The following is an 18,245-nucleotide window of genomic DNA, read 5'->3' on the forward strand; positions in this document are numbered from 1 at the left end:
CTTCCTTCCTTCCTTCCTTCCTCCCTCCCTCCCTCCCTCCCTCCCTCCCTCCCTCCCTCCCTCCCTCCCTTTCCTGCCTTCCTAAAGAAGTTAATAAATGTTCAGGGCAGAGCTTGTGTAGTGTGCCATAAGTAAAGCTCAGAGCAAAAGACTGAATGGTAAATATTGAACAAATAGCTGCTTATTAAAGTAACCATCTGCTTTAATGGGGCAAGATCTTGTAGAAAAATAACCATGAACCTATATTTAATTGCTGAGAAGGACTGAAATGTGTAAACATTGTGCAGAATTAGTGATGGAATTTTCTTATTTTTAAGAGCTTTTCTTTATAACCTTTATTTTAATATAGAACTTCTGTATAAGTGTGTTTATAGATATATGTATACATACATAGATGTATGTACACATAGGTACAATGTATATACAGATACATATATGTATGTGTACATATACCTGTATATGCACATGTATGTACATATATGTACATATTTATGTATTTGATTTGAATTTGAATCGTCTGCTTACCATGCCATGTACTCAAAAGGAAACCCTCCTCTTTCCACTGCCTTGTTCAGTGCAGCTGAGTCCCAGTGCCATAAGGGTTACCAGGAAAAAGGGGAGGGCTTAGGCCTTGTTCAAACTCTGAAAATTGTGGTCCTCTCTGAGGAAGTAGAAAGAATGTCTAGCATAGACAGTTAAAGCCCTTTATGTGTATTATTCCTTACTGAGGCAGAGACAGAAAAGAACTGGAGTCTCAAGTCCAGTGACTGAGTAATTCTGAAAACCACAGTGCAGTTGTTGCTCTTTCCTGTGGGGAGAATGGCAGTACATTTCTTTTGTGTAGTCAGCACTGGATAGCTGTAGTGTACACCGTTTTATCTTCATGACACACCATTCAACAATGTGCAACAGAGACAAGTCTCTGTTTCTAACTCCTCAACAAAGCTGTAGGAAAATAACAGTGATCATACCAAAGAAAGACCTTAGGTACATATCATCCAGTATACTGCTTCTTACAGAGGTTTAGGGAAATAATTTTTTAAAAGGAATGAGAGTGAACAGTCTTGAGTATGCTGTCTCACCAGTGGTTTAGGGATATCCTGAGGCAGGCTACGTGTCAAGCCCATCGCATCTAATATTCACTAGTGGAAGCATGAATATGTCTGATGTTCATTGGAATCTGTCATAATATCTGTCATTGCTTTAGCACCTAGCCTTCTTGAGGGAGCAAACTTTGCAATGTAACTATGTTTTGTATGAGAAAGGGCACCCTGTTCTTTGGTTTGAGTTTCTTGCCTCGTTAAGTAGAACATAAGACTGGGAGAAACCAGCTGCTTGGTATTTGTATTGAGTGTCCTGCTACTAGTGGTGACTGCAAGGATGTTTCGGTACACTGGGGATTATGGAATATCAGTATTACATGTCCCCTCACACCACAGCCAGCTAAACACGTTTGACCACTGTAAATAAGGCCCTTTACTGTATATCACTTTTGGATGGTTCTTTTTGAAGAACCAAGTCCATATGTAAGGTTATATGTATAATTTATAGCTTATTTTCCCAAAGTGAGTTTATGACAGTTCACTTATTAGTTTCTGCTTGATAATGTTTAAATTGACCAAGCACGACCAACTTTGAACAAGGGTAATGATCTCATTTCACAACTACTGGTGGTCTGCCTTTGGTAGACTCATAATTTAGTCTCTACTTCCACATTTTCATTTTAAGCTGACAGTGTCACTGAAAGCATTCCTTCCCTCCCTGCATTTGAACTAGCAGTGAACTAGACTGGGAAACTAAGTCAACCAAACCAAAATAATAATGGACAAAAAATGGATGAAAATATAATAGTGCTTTCATGTACATATGAAAAGGGCTTCTTACTGCTACTTCTTTTAGGGCCACCTGATGCTGTTCAGAACCACTGCTGAAGGACAGCCCCAGGAAAGGTCCTCAGCCCAAATTCTGCTCTGTTTCATCTGACAAGTGGCCAGTCACCAGGGACATTACCCTATGGCTTCAGCAGCAGAGCTCTGGTGCTTCATGTCACAGATAGCAGCTAGGATATGGGGTCTGAGGGAGGAGATTAGGAAAAGGGTAGAGGAGGCAGAGGACACAAATCCATAGGATATGAGGCTTTGCTAGCTGTGCTGCTGTTGGAACAGCATGTTGCCATCTGCTTAGGCAAGTGTACAACCAGAGGTGTATGGGGAAAGAAAGTAGGCAAGATAATTATTCTTCACCATATTTATCTGTTTTCCTACCATTCTGTTGTTTAATGTTTTTTTTACCAGTTTGTCTGATACTGTATTAAATATATTTGTCTGTGCCTCCCAAGATCACTCTTGGACTTCTTTGAAATAAATATGATCCTACATCATTAAAGACATTTCCTGTCACAGTTGGAACCAGATGTCTCTCGTTCATTTCTATACTTAAGGAGGATTTAAGTGCATGTATTGAGAAGTGTTATTATTTTAAATATAATGACCTTCATCATCATCATCATCATCATGGCTAGGCTTCGCGAATGAAGATTTGGGAAGGGCTCTACCCACATTTGCTACAAGCATGCTGATGGCTAAAGAGGCCAATATGAGATAGACAAGTCTGGTTGCAAAAGGCACAGCAGAAGGACTCCTTGGACTGTATTGGCAAGACACGATTCTTTCCGTGTTGTCTTTTCTCCACTAGAGTGATAATGACCTTTAACAAATTGAATTTTGCAGTAAGTGCAGTGGAAGCAGATCACAAAAAGACAAGAAGATGTGTGTGTAACAAGGCAGGAAAAGCAGTGAAGTTTTGTATATTTATTTTGCATATGTGTAATTGCAAAGTGCATCATGATGCAGAGGACCTGTCTGTATGTTGCTTATAAGAGACATTGTAGAAGGGAAAATTAATAAAATAGTTCAACTAAAGCTGCGTGCAGCAGTAATGGTCTCAAACCAATGCATTTTGAAGAGTCTTATATGAATATTTTATACATAATTCACCAAATGATGGCTGTATTTTTTTTAGAAGGTAGTTTTGTAAAAGTCTTCTATATGTGTTTTGCATTAGTTGAGTTTTAGATTGTTGTTTGATTATTATTATCACTTAGCTAACAATCTGTTATTCTGGTTACTAGAATAGATTTAGGAGCAATAAAAATTTTTCTGACATTAAAATTAATCTTTTTGCAGCAAAAGTATTTCTTAGAAATTGTTTTCTACTAGTAAATATGTAAAAATAGGAGGACTCTTCCACAATTCCTATTGAATTGCTCATTTTCTACTAGTTTGTCACTGTGCATCAAGCTTTGATTAAATCTACATGGATAACTGCATGCAGTATTTTGGGAAAGCTGAATGGTTTGTATGGCCTGTCCTTGGATGAATCAAATAGCTGTCCCTGAAAATAGAGACAGCTCATGCCTGTTTCCCTGTGCTAAGCAAATTCTCTGTCTGTCACATTTTTGTCATGAGCAAATTCATGTTGATGTTAGTTGTTTACACAGTAACTGATCTCAAGATGGTATATAGAAGGTGGGAAATTTCTTTTCACAAAAACAGTGATGGCTGTGTATTGATTTAATTGTAGTATATTTGATCTCTGTAATTGTCATGCAGAGTGGGATCATGGATCCATTAATAATCCAACAGTTCTCAGATACCCTTGATAAAGAAGAATTTGTTAAAGATTTTATGCCATGTGGCCATATGGTTTTTGAATGGGCTTAATTTCATTACGGTAAATATGGGAAGGTTGAATTAGCAAAAAACCCATACACGTGACAAGATGAATGAAGAATTAATAGAGGTAGCTCATCATAGCCAACTGTCTGAAAGATTGTGTAATTTATGCTAACTTCTAACTTTCAGTAAGTAACACAGAGTCTGCATGGGTTGAAGCTCCAGGGTGAAACTGAGAAATGTCACGTTTGAACTGTTTTGCTGATCCCCATACCCTCTCAGCCATGACTGTGTCATGTTTTAGGAGATGAGAAGGTCTCTCAGGACGGGAACACAGTAATAATCAAAGATATTAATTACCTCTGTATGATATGGATAAATCTTTCTTCAGAGCGTGAGTTGATTTTTAGCCATCATGTGAATGATTGCAGCAAATGGCAGCTAGTAAGGAAATGCACAACTGGTCATCCTGATCTGCTTGCAGGTCCTTCTGCAAAGCAATGCTGTCCAAGAACTACTTTGTACCAGTGATTATAAGGCACATTGCTGCAGGAACGGCAAAAGTGAACAAAACAAAAGAAAACAAAGCACAACCCCTCAAACACCACCATAGTGTTTTAATTTCCAAAACTAGCAAATAAAAAAATTAAAAAGGGAATCTTGCTTAAAAGGAATTAAAAGAGGCAGCCAAAGGATATACATATGTACAGATATGCTTTGTTTAAAAATATCGTATTGGAATGTCATAGGAAATACGCATAAAACCTTAAAAAATATCCTGTCAAAACAATGAAGAAAACATATAATCCAATAAAATTCAAGCCATTGTGAATAGGGAGTGATTTAAAAGGCAAAAAGACTATTCATATATATATATATATATATATCTCATTTCAGGAACTATATATTCCCATGCAAAGAATGAGTCATTCATAATTCAAAAGACTGACATCCTTCCTCCCTGAATAAGGAACCATAGAAAAACACAAAATATGGCAAATCAGAAATCAATATGCAGTCAGATAAAAAATACTTTGGGTAAAGACTTGCTTGAGAACTAATAAATAAATGCAATTTGAGAACTAATGAATAAATGCAATTTAATAAGTAAATCCTTTGAAAACACATCACGTACATGAAGTTTACAAGAAGCTGTTGGCTGCAAGGCTAATAGGTGGTCAAAGTGTAAACTATGTGTTTAAGGATCCCTTTCCTGCAAAAGACCAAACCAGTCAATGAATGAACTTTTGACATTTGTGTTTGCCATGGAGTAGCTGAAAAAGTTTGTTTCACACAAAGAAAATCATCGGAGATGATTCAAAAATCGGAGATGGTTCAAAAACCTGTCATATTGAAACATCTGTAGAAATAATTTTGAACAGGACAACAGATGAACTGCTATACACAGATAACCAAAGCATTATCAAATTCTCCTTAGATCCCTAAAGGAATTTAAGGATGAAATATTTAGCAGTTAATGGTTTAAACCTGGGTGCTGGTTTTGGCTGGAGTAGAATTAATTTTCTTCAGAGTGGCTGGTATGGGGCTGTGTTTTGGATTAGTGCTGAAAACAGTGGGGATAGTATAGAGATGTTTTTGTTACTGCTGAGCAGTGCTTACACAGAGCCAAGGCCTTTTCTGCTTTTCATACTGCCATGCTGGCAAGGAAGTTAGGTGTGCATGGGAGGTTAGGAGGAGACACAGCCAGGACAGGTGACCCAGACTGACCAAAGGATATTCCATACCATATGACATCATGCTCAATATGTAAAGTGGAGGGAAGAAGGAGGAAGCAGGGGGAAGTTTGTAGGGATTGTGTTTGTCTTCCGAAGTAACTGTTATGCATGATGGAACCCTGCTCTCCCGGACCTGCCTGCACATAGGAAGGTATGGAAGAACTCTTTGTTTTGCTTTGCTTGCATATGTGGCTTTTGCTTTACCTGTTGAACTGTCCCACTTTATCCCAACCTATGAGTTTTCTAGCTTTTACTCTTCTGATTCTCTCCCTCATCCTGCTGGTGGGGGAGTGAGTAAGCGACTTTGTGGGGCTTGGTTGGTGGCTGGGGCTAAACCACAACACACTGCCAGAGGAATGTGCCGGTGTTAGAGAAGAAGTCTGGGCAAGATCTGTGGAACTGCAGAGAACAACATCTTGTGTCTGTGCTGGGCAGGCTGGTGGAGGCTCTCATTAAGAGCAGAGTTGAAAGATGTGGTCAGGAATCAGAGATTTTTAAGTTTTCTAAAGGAATCACAAACATAGGAGTGTTTGGGTAGATATAGTGGGCTTTCCAAAAAGGCTTTTTTTAAATGCCCTTATCAAAGGCATTTTAAGAAGATCATAGAATCATAGAATAGTTTGTGTTGGAAGGGACCTTAAAGATCATCTAGTTCTAACCCTGCTGCCAAGATACAGGATGATAATGGTTATCTGTTAGATAAATAGTGGTTTGAAAGATTAGAAGTTGAAAACTGAAATAAATTGACACTTTTCAGTTCTTCTGTTTTTTAATGTGGGAGGTCACAAGGAAGGATCTCTTTCGTAGTCTGCATAATTATCCATCCATGAATAACTGAGAAAAGGCAGATATTACAAAGCGTATTTATGGTATGACAAAGCTTACTTATGACAAAGCTTAACGCATTTAAAGCTGCAGAAATGAAAGCTGATGGAGAAGATCAACTGAAGGATTTCACAATACTGTGCACATGGTGCCTGAGCATGGTGTCCTTTTCTCTCTGGTGTGCAGCAGAAAGTGTATGGTAGCACATTTCAGAGGTAGAGTTAGTGCACTGAGCAGAAGACGCTCATGAATGACGGGAAAGATGCTGCCCTCATCAGTCCAGAAGAGAGCATGTTGCACTCTGTAGACTCTTACAGTACTCTTCTGGAGAGGCACCATGATATGCTAGGGATGTTTGCTTTTTAAAAAGATAAAAATGTATGATTGTGTGGAAAGTAACTGATTTAGAAAGATATCTGAGTCTTTTGATAATAATCTGTGTTGATTTTGTGTAATCAGACAATTATTTTGACCTTTGCAGAAGGGATGAGGAGTAAACGCACATCAAGAAATTCCAGAAGGAAGGGCTGGCAACGAAGGGGAGAGAGATTGAAGGGAGAGAGTGTTTGTTTGGTATAATGTGAAGGTAGAAAACATTTGACAGTTACACGGCATGTTAGAGATTAAAAAAGACAATCGATAATGGGTTTAGGTGAAAGAAAACAGAAGGATGCATTTAGTTAGGTTCAAAATAAGATGTCTATGCCTTAAAAGACAGCCTGCTTCAAAATATGAAATCTACGTAGTCCTGTCTCCTAAAGTCTAATAAATTATGGCTTTTATCACTGGATCCACTAATTTTTGTCTCTGACTGTTTCATTCACGTATATTCAAGCACTTTTTTGAGAATATAGATGTGCTAAGAATTAGTATATCTACATATTCAGATCTTCTTAATATTCATAGTACAACTAAGATGAGTATTGCTATACAAATTTCATTGACAACAAGAAACATTAAACTGGTATGGGAGTGTGGGTTGTGGGGTGTGTTTGCAGTTTAACTAGAAAAGGAAAAAAATACTCAGAACTTCAACTCCAGACGGTGAAGTTGCTCTTTTCAGTAGCAGGATGAAGAACGTGTCACAAGAGCTTTTCAGAAAATGCAAGCTCTGAGCTAACTTGTAGATGAGGCAAACTCACAACCTAACTAAAGAAATAAAGGAAGATTCTGCTAATTGTTTCATCCATTAATGATTGCTTTGCACTACTGCAAGAGAACATTTTAATTTTTAACTGGATAGAGTAAGGTTAGATTTTCTCCTTGAGCCTGTGCAGAAGTGGAATTCAATTGCACAGAAGTAGGTGTCTTCATCTGAGCTTGTCACTGGTGACCCCCCACCACAGAATTAGTGCCAAGATACAAGCGCATGCTAGTTATTTAATCCTAAAGTAGACATTTTCATGAGAGGAATCATGCTGTAGTGTTTATTTCTCTGTTGGTTCTACAGGATCCTAAAGTAACTAGTTCATATCTAGCTTTCTGTATTGCAGATATCCAAAGTTACATGAAATTAATCTTATCCTGTGTTATCTCTTACACTGAAATTATCCCAGGTGTTCCATTCTTGGGAATTGCATATGAAGGAAGGTGAACTTGAAACTCAAAACAGGTTTTCATCCAGAGTGTGCAGAGGAGTCTTTTGAACCAGGCACATACTCTACTGTAGTTGGTTGACCCTGACTGGACTCCAGGTGCTCACCAAAGCTGCTCTATCACTCCCCTCCTCAGCTGGACAGGATGAGAAAATATAAAAAAAGTCCTGTGGGTGTCAGAGACTGAAACAGTGAATGGTTTAAACATTGTAAGATCACCAAAATCCTTTTGTCCACTTCAGCAAACTGAAAAGAAGCAGCTGCACAGCAAAGCCTTCTCCTCCTTGAATATGCCTACTTTGAAAGGACCTTCAGATGAGATAAGTGGATGCTGTTGTTCAACTATCCCAGGTGTGAAAGGGCTTGTATATCTGAAGCTACAAACTGGATTGCCAGATAAGGGAAGAGGCAAATGCTGCAAAGTGGGATAATCCTTCTTGTCATGCCAATGACCTGCTTTACATGATGACTCTACTGGGAAGACCCTTTTGGGAGCATCGAAGACTCATGACATGTCCCATGACATGATCCACTGAAAAACTTCTCGCCCCAAGGGAAGTACAGGGTGTTCCTATCTGAGCTGGAAGTGTATAATCTTGGAGTTTTGGGGGAGGACTTCCCCCAGCCCCAATGGATCATGACTATTGCTTTGACAGAACTGTAGCCACCACTTCAACCAACAGACATGGAATCTGCAACTACCAAGTTTCATCTCTGGATACAGCAGGTAGTAATTATACATATCTTAGGACCTTGATCCTTTCTTTCTCTTCCTTACACATTTTCCTAAGTGTTACTTTTCTTTCTTAAGTGTTACACACCTATTTTCCTTTAAAACCAAATTGATCTAAAACCGTCCTTTAAAACCAAATTGTTCTAAAATAAACCCTCTTTAATGTTTCTATATTACTATAGATGATAACAGGCAAAACGGCAACATATCTGTTTACCTTTGAAAAAAAATTGTTCTAAAATAAACCCTACATATATATGTTTACAAACACCGATTATTCAGTGTCATTTCACTCTAATCCACCCCAAGGGATTTATTAACAAGAACCTGGGTTACCCTTCCCTTCTGGAGTGGGTCGTAACAGTGGGTCCAGATAAGGACAGGGAGAAATCACTCAGCAGTTAACATCACAAGCAAAATAGACTCAACTTGGGGAAAAAAAAATCTCAATTTACTACCAATCAAATCAGAGTATGATAATAAGAAGTAAACACAAATCTTAAGAACACCTGTCCCCCATGTTTCCCTTCACCCAGGGCTTAACTATAGTTGTGATTTCTCTGCCTCTCAAGCAGTGCAAGGGGACCAGGAATGGAGGTTGTGGTCAGCCCATGACCCATTGTGCCTGCTATTGCTTCCTCCTCGGGGGGGGCACCCCTAACACTTCCCCTGCTCCAGCATCAGGCCCTTCCCACGGGAGACAGCCCTCCACGAACTTTCCCAACATGGATCCTCCCCACAGGCTGCAATTCCTCATGATTTGCTCCAGTGAGTCCCTCCCACAGGGTGCAGTCCTTCAGGAATAGGCAGCTCCAGCATGGGACTCCTGCTGGAGTCCTGCCAGCAAATCTGCTCCAGTGTGGGCTCCTTTCTTCCATGAGTCTTGCCAGGAGCCTGCTCCAGCATGGGCTTCCCACAGGCTTAAAGCTTGCTCCAGTGTGTCTGCAGGACTGTTTCTCTCATATATTCTCATTCCTGTCTCCTGGCTGCCATCTTGCAGGAGTTTTTTTTCCTGTTCTTAACTCTCTCACCCCAGCAGTGCTACCACCGTCACTGATTGACTCATCCTTGGCCAGTAGTAGGTCTTGTCATGGAGCTGGCTGGGATTGGCTCTGTTGGACATAGGGGAAGCTTCTAGCAGCTTCCCACAGGAGTCATTCCTGTAGGCCACCCACTCCCAAAACGTTGCCATGCAAACCCAGTATATCTACCTCTGTTAAAAAGGCTGCTTAAGGAAATTTTTCTTTATAAGCAACAAAAGAAAACAATTTTTAATTTTCAGAATTCCGTCTTCTTTTCACACTATCACTCATCATATTAGCATTAAGGAAGTTCAGACCACAATTCAGATGTCTTGAATTCAAGCACTGCTGCCCAATGGTTGTTTTCTGATTGTAAGTCTGCAGGGGCTCTTCACATTTTCTGTGAACATGTTACTAAAATACTATCCATTCTCACCTTTCACCTCACACTTCTACTCACTTTCTTATCCTGGGAAGGGAAAAGGTACTGTTATGTCAGTGAAAATGTGGTACATTTGTACCATACTCTGTTATTCTCACCTTCAAAAGTGGATTGATGCTGCTAAAGTAAAGTACCAAAGTGGAGTGTTTATAAAACAGACACCTCTTTAGTTAAACTGAAGTCTGAAGAGTCAGTCATTGTTACTGTGTGTGTGGTGTGCTTATAATTGGTTGACTTGAAGTACAGCTAAATTTTTACATTTGTCCTCATTAACTACACATTGACTTGTAGCTGCGTCCTGGTCAGCTTTCATGGGGCCATGGTAAATTCTGTACCTAAAAGTTTGTCTAGATATTTTAATGCTCTTTGTACCCCCACTTGAGATTTTACATCACATGGCACAACTAATGTCTGAAGTTTAAATAAAAATATGGTAGAACCTAATGTGTTATCTGTTTTTCTTGTAGGCATGGAAGTCTTTATTTGGTAGGACAGTGAAATGACACTTAGGGGGCTGAAGTAAAATCTTTGCTTTTTTTACAAAGTCTTCTCTGACTTTTGATAAGTTACTTACAGAATGGTCCACAAAAAAAGAGGTGTAGATTGTGCATTATCTATAAGTCTAGTCTGATATTTAGCCATCCAGGGGGGGTTCTAGAGGAGAGAAATAGTCGCAGGGAACAGATAATGAGATTTCTCAACAGGATGCTCAAATCACCAATCTATAGGAGCTAAAAACACGTTTGTTTGCCTTATCTTTGGAAATCACAGTGTATTTAGAACTGCTCAGTCCCTCACTCTAAGGTTTTAGAGCAGCTAGTATCACTGGGCAATCAACGAAGGGGCCTCATGTAACTATTGCAATGAAAAATAAAGAAAATGATGATAATAGTAAGTTAGTGAAATCCAGGTATCTGCTTTTGTTTACTTCATCCTCAGAAAGTTTTAACATTAGATAATGAAGATAAAATTTCTACTACACATTGATATGGGGTACAGACCACTTTCTTCATGTTTCTTGTCAGTTTAGCGTCACAGACTCCTCCATACATTGTCTGTAAACCAGCGGTAACTCATAGGAAGAGAAAACAAAACCAAAACTCCCATTTTTAAAAAGGAAGCGGGGGAATCTATACAGAGAAAACATTGGCTGCAAGATTAGAAATACACTTTTGCCCAGCAGCAGGGAAATAGAAATACAGTTCATTCTGTTCCCCTCTTAATAACTTATAATGCAATAATAAATATGTAACAGTAATAATAATATCAAGAATACACAGCTGAGTGAAAATAGTTTGAATAATTCAACTTCATTAGTGCAGCCTTATTCAGTAAGGTGCTAAGCACTCTATTCTCTCACATGGTGCATCTTGGAGCTTCAAGACCCATTGATTGACACGTGTCTCAAATGAGCCATTCCATTCTAAAATAATCTGAGAACTTGAATGAAAGTCATTATGCAAGCTGCTTGAAGATAGACTCAATAGGAGGCATGTTAGCATGTTCAATTGGGGGCACTTTTCTTTTTTAATTATTTTTTTAAAAAGAGAAGTATTCTACAATGTGCAGTAAATTGATAAAGGCAAGCAGGGCATTCATTGCAGGTCATTAAGCAAAGCAGGGAACTGTAAGCCTTTTGATCCACATACTTGGTTCTACTGAAAAATGAGATAAAAATAAAGTAAAAGTAAACCAATGAAAATTATTAACAAATTCATCTTTTTTTAGAGAGGTGAATACCTTGGTTTCCTCTTACATTAAGTGGAGTCACTTTATATTGTCCACTGCACAATATAATTCTCATGTAGGAAGAAAAGGTGAGGGTTTTCATTTCAGTTTTGCCATACAAATATATTGTGCAGTGTGGCCTGTATACTGTTGGTAAAGTTATACTAGTTGTGGGATGTTGAGTTGTGTTGTCTTCAGTGATTATAATGTTCACTCCCAAAGTACATTGAAACTTTGTTAGTAAGAGCAAGGACATACTTGTGCTTTTAGGTAAACTCCAAAATATCCCATGACTCAATGGAACTAGAGTTCATATTGAGTATCAAAACTAAAAGCTACTTTGAAAATAGAAGCAATGCTGAAAAATAATTTGCCATGTGTAATTACAAAGAACGATTAAAAAAGGTGATTTGAATAATTTAGAGTGAAAAAGTAATGAAAATTTCAATTTTCAAGTAAAAATCTAGTCACCTGAAAAAAGTTAGTTCAATACTTTGACTTTTTTTCAGTCTGTGCTTTAATGTGTTTATTCATCTAAATTAATTTACATTTTAAAGCAAAAATTTGGCTTGAATTGAAATGAACTCCTTGTTTTGCAGTTGTTAGTACATAACATTGTGAGAATTTTTATCTTTTTTTCACCAGCATTTTTATAAGGTGGGAAATTTCTTGAAACCAGTTCTTTACTGGGAAAATAGAGGTTTCTATGAATCATAAAATAATAGAGTAATGGAATCATAGAATGGTTTGGGTTGGAAGGGGCCTTAAAGATCATCTAATTCCAACCTCCCTGCCATGGGAATGTCCCTGCCATGGGCAGGGACACCTTCCACTAGACCAGGTTGCTCAAAGCCCCATCCAACCTGGCCTTGAACATTTCCAGGGCATCCACAACTTCTTTGGGCAACCTGTGCCAGTGCCTCAGCACCCTCACAGTTAAGAATTTCTTCCTGATATCTAATCTAAATCTACCCTTTTCAGCTTAAAGCATTGTCACTTTTCCTGTCACTACATGCCCTTGCATGAAGTCCCTCTCCAGCTTTCTTATAGGCCCCTTTTAGGTACTGGAAGGCTGCTGTAAGGTCTCCCCAAAGGCTTCTCTTCCCCAGGCTGAAGCGGCACCTAAAGGTGAAAAAAATGTTTCATTGAAAACTGTCTTTCTAGCCATAGCCTGAAGCACACAGGATAGATACAGGAAGATTCTCTGGTCCTCTGGAAGAGAAAGGAAAAAGCTCTTTTCCTTCTATAAGCAAATACTTTGCCCACTGTAAAGTGCTAGGCCATGAACTGGTTTTCCTAGCCAACTTCTACCAAAGTTTCTAATGCTGAAAAAGAAGTATTGGCCTAAGTTTAATGGGAAGGGAGGATAACTGAGAAAGCAACCATTTAGCCTGCTAATGGTCACCACTGAATGTTGCAAACAAAACCAATCCCCCTCCTATCAAAGTGCATAAAAATCTTTTGCATCTATGCAATGCTTTTAATATGGATAAACATAAGGACTCTTCTGAGTTACCTTGCATAATTACTTTTTTTTAGGATTCATATCCCTAGCAGTTAAATACATGTATGCAAGAAATCTTTTAGGTTTAGTGCCAAGTCTCTAGAAATCACATTTCTCATTCTACTTGTCTACTTCAGCCTTCAGTTCCCCTCGGAACTTCCCTCTCTCTACCTAAACTGAGCTCAGCTTGTTCTTTCTTCTGGCCTGCTTGGAGGGGTCAATGTTTCTAGGTACCTCCTTCACCTGAGGGAAAACTTTCCATATATTGGAGGAGGTTACCTAACTACAAATTTCTCTTCATTTTATTAAAATGTTGATCATATTTCATACACTCTTAAAAAAGAAAAAAAGTTCCTTTTTTTCCCCCAAAGCTCTCCTATTTCTATTCTGACAGTGGGGGAATAAGCATTGCTGTTTTGTAACCACCAAATCTAGTTACTCTAAATAACTTTTTGTTTGTTTATAAATGCATGTAGGAATAGACATATGAAGGCGATGTGAGACTGAGGTTGTAGTGAAACACTAGTGAAATTCTCTATAGTCTTAAGTCTTCTCGCAGATTCCCCAACATTGGAGACTTCAGCCAAGGGCTGCAAAAATATTTTTGGTTCTATAGGTAGCCAAGATCATAAAAGGATAAGATAGCTTAAAATCACTACGTGCTTTTCTCTTCTTGTCCTATTGTCATCTGCATAACATTAAGCGGAGACAGTGTCCCCACAGGCATTTAACCCATTATTCAGAGTCTTGCAAAGCATGTACATGGAGTACCATGTAGATAATCAGCACAGTATTATATAATCACGTAATATTTAAAGTGAACAAAGAAATTATTTTATCTCATCATACGTTCGGAATTTTTTTATTCATTGTGGAATTCTTTAGATTTTAAATGTACTGTGCTTTGCATGTAATTACTCTATCGAATATAAACACTGAAAACCATTTGCTGATTTGTTCTGAACTATGAAATAGTTAATGCTATTTTATCAAAATTGAGTAAAAAAATAAAACCAATTCCTTAAGAACCCTATATAGCAAGCAATCTCTGTGTGAAAGCTAATAAAAAGCTTTAATGTTTGGACTGTCAGCTTCTATGGTATCACACACACTTCTGTTGTACAGAAGCCAGAACTGGAGTTTTAACTTAAGCATTAACTCAAATGGATATTAATCTATTGGGTGCTATTTGGAAAGCAAGCTGGGGGGTGGAAGACAAGAACACAAGTGCATATCCACAGGGCAAACCACTACTATACTTATTAGACTTATACTCTTTGACCTTGTACGTAAAGATGTGAAATGAAGCTTGACATAGGAGCTGCAATGTGATTTGCAAAAGTTGAATGAACAAGAAAGACCTAAAGCAAAAAAAAACCCTAAACAAACCCAACTCCACAAAAAAACACCACAAAAAAACCCCAAAAAAAAACAAATCCAAGGAAACAACCCGCAACAAGTATTTTTGGATTAAAAATGAGCAACTGCACTGTTGAGTTGTAATTTGTTTCTATACTTCCAAAGGTGGACATTGTTGTTACAGTGAGTCCTGTTTACACAGGATACACTTATTTTCTAAACCATAGGTTAAAGAAATGATTTGGATTCAGTTTTTATTCCATTAAGTCACAGGATCTTTTTATGTCTTGCTGTGTGATTCTGGATTTCAGAAAAAATTTGCACAAAGAAAAGGTTGGTGGTTTTTAGCTTCATGAAAATAGAGCACAGTATATAATCATGTATTACCCAAGATATTTTGGAGTTAAGTATCCTTCAACAGATGCATGGCAAGGCAGTAACATGAAGATCTGGGAACATCTTGAAAGATCTTGACATTAATAGCACAGCTTTTGCAGCTGTTTTTTAGTGGTCATCAATGTCTTGTCTGTTCTTCAGCTATACAGCTAAAGACTTACGTCACCAATGCTCATGTCTTTTTCCTGTCCTCATCTCTGTTTGAAGTGTCCAAGGACATTTGTGACAGAAAAACACTTTACTTTCTTCCCTTCTCTCCCCCAACATTATCTGAAAAATAGATCTAAAAAATTTATCTTATGTTCCCCCCCCCAAAAAAAAAAATAAAAAAGAACTATAGCATTACATCAGTTAAATCTTAGCTTGCAAAGATCAGTTTAGGATTTTGGACCCATTAAGCAGGTCTATTGACTTCTCTGTAGAAGTTGCAGCCCATTAATCTAACTATTCCAGATGCTGACAGTTAAGTAATCCCTGTCTTTGCCAAATACAGCATTTGTTGTTTGTTTTTTTTAAATACTCTGAAACTGTTTGGGTACAATGCCCTTCCTGTTAAAAAATGGACATACCTTTTCTTTAGGCTTTTTTTTACTGATGAAAAGACTTTAATTTCCCAGCCCCAAACTCATTCTGGCTGGTGTCACAGATATTAGACTGAGAGAATCCAGGGTTTTTTAACCTCTAAATGAGTAAAAAGTTAAGCTGGATGAAACAGCTTTTCCTTCTCTGACCTGCCAAGGGCTGAGCAACTGAACTACGGTAAGCTCCCAGGTTTGAACGCCAATGTTTAAATAGCATCAAGTCATAGAGAATTACTTTATAAAGACATTAGGTCCTTTTAGGTAAACCCAGGTAATATTGTAGTTTGAAAAAAAAAAGCAACTCACACAGTATTTTCTTCAGGAGATCTTCTTAATTTACTCTGAATAGAGTTTTAGATCTAAAACCAAACTATCTGAAAAACTTCAGTAAAGTCTCAGTGAGAGTTTTGACAGTTAAATTTCATATCAAGCAGAGCTGTTGCCAGGAAATGTTATCTTTCCATCAGATCAACAAATTCTGGGTGAAATCTGTACATTTTTGGAGTGTGACTGAAAATGTTGACCCTATAATTTTTCACTGAAAAATAAAAATTTTCCCAGCAGTCTCTCTGTCATCTCCTGATGAATTGGAAAAATACTGTTACAACATTGACCTTACATAAGAGAAAAATGAGATAATCCTCCTATCCTCTCTAGCTCCAGGGTGTATAACACAGTCCCAATTTTGTCTCCATTTCAGATGGAAGTACTTGCACTGATGAACTGGGGAGCTGGAGCTCATGCAATGAACCCTGATCCTCATGGTGAGAATCCTCATATCACCCCAAGACAAACTTGCAGTACTAGATGTAGAATGCTGGTTGTGCCACTCCTCCTAAGGGCTAGAAAGTGGTCCCATCACCTCCTCATGTCACAGTATTGACCTGTTTGAAGGTGCGTGGAACCTGAATGAGCCATCAGATACAACCATGGCAGAAGAAGGTGACCATGGAGAGGGACATCGTGGTGTGAAAAGAGCCTGCAAGTGATCTTTGGGCTACCTCTCTGAGTCAGGGAGGGCACAGAGTCTCTCTAGGCCATCCTGAGTAATCAAAGGATGGTTCCATTCTCACAAGGAGGAAAATTCTCACCTGGTAACAGAGTTTTTGTAGCTAACTAGTTTTTAGAGCTTGTAAACTGACAGCCTTATGATAGGTATGGGGAAAATCATATGTCCCCCAAAAAAGGATAGTCTACACTTTTCCAGTTTCAACCTAGTGAATTCTTTGTTTCCCCCCTGTATTTAATGCTGAATATTAAAGGATAAGACTGTTAGAAATAACCAATGGAAAATGAAATGAGGGACAAAAAGCTTCTAATGGAAAATAATAGCAATAAATGTTTCATGTCAAAGACATTAAACCGTAACACAAAAAAAAAATATAGTAAAACAGTACAAGCACTGTTCCTACAAGAGCAGAAAAATTAAGTGGTGCAGATATTCATCTATAGCCAGTGTTTTTTATTAGAACATGTGGTTTGTATAATGTCTGCACAAAAATAACATTACAGAATTATAATCATTATGTAAAACATGCAGACATGGCTTAGGAAGGTTAAATATTCTGAGTGGAAATCAAATAATTTCAGATACCAGGGGAAAAAAGCGATTTTGCAGTCCTTCCTGAAACCTGTGATACAAGGACTGTAATTTGTTCACCACATGCAGTTTTGCATACAGAATCAGTACACTAAAAGAATTTTGAGCCCCTTGATTGTAAGCAGAAAGCAAAATGGAATGAATGAAAAGTCAGATCCTGTGGCAATATTCTGATGTATTACACCTATATGCAGTTAGGGAAAATTATATAATTGAAATTAGGTGACCTGAAGAAAGGAAAAAAGAACAATTGGAAAGCTTTTACATCAGAAAGCAAATTCTCAGAAGGAGTTAATGTCTTTTTTTTTCAGAAACAAAACAAAACAACCCCCCAAAAGCAGAGGATGTAGGTCACAAAGAATGAGCAATCAAGTAGGTTGTGCAGGAGCATCTGAAAAGCACCTAAGGTGCACTCTAAAGATCTCTACACACTGTGTTATGAAAAATTCAGTCAGAAGACCAGAAAGCAAAACAAAACAAAACATGTACAACAATTGCCCACCATTTCTGAAAATCTATGGAAATAATGAAGGTGAGAATCTAAAAGAGAAACAGAAATTTTGGCAGATTTTTGATTTGGTGGATACTACCAAACTCAGTGGGAAGAACATACACTAGAAGGAGGGCTCAATCCCTGGTTTTATCATCCTGGTGGTAAAACCTGAAGACCTGACCTAGTCAAAGGAGTATTTTTATTATGACCTCAACAGAAGATGAGTACCACGCCCCAGCACTTTGACATCATCGCAGTAAAATACAGTGTATTGAACCAAAAGTCTTAAAATACTACTTTTATGTCATGCTCACTACCCAGAAATAAATATCATTAATATTCCCAGGACAGTTATAAAATACTTTCACTGCAACATTTACTAGAATACTGACAGAAGCCCAGATGGAGACAATATCAGATCTTTCATTCCCTTGTCCTCATGTAGACTTAGAAGGATGTGAAGGAAATTCGCTTTCTCTCCTTTCTCCTTGTGAGAAGCTTGGCAGGCTCTGGATCAAAGTATATTAATGATTATTTTCAGTTAATATGATATATGA

The 18,245-nt window shown here is 38.0% G+C and overlaps 1 long non-coding RNA gene across 1 annotated transcript in view; it reads left to right on the forward strand.

Annotated features, from left to right (window-relative positions):
* LOC135409832 (uncharacterized) overlaps positions 1-18,245 on the forward strand; it is a 42,895-nt gene that overhangs the window by 14,168 nt on the left and 10,482 nt on the right. Inside the window, exon 3 of the long non-coding RNA XR_010428381.1 lies at positions 16,296-16,359. This is a non-coding gene — a long non-coding RNA (uncharacterized LOC135409832). The remainder of the gene's footprint in view (positions 1-16,295; positions 16,360-18,245) is intronic.

Source organism: Pseudopipra pipra, chromosome 2 (assembly GCF_036250125.1).
Source record: "Pseudopipra pipra isolate bDixPip1 chromosome 2, bDixPip1.hap1, whole genome shotgun sequence".
Lineage (NCBI taxonomy): Eukaryota > Metazoa > Chordata > Aves > Passeriformes > Pipridae > Pseudopipra > Pseudopipra pipra.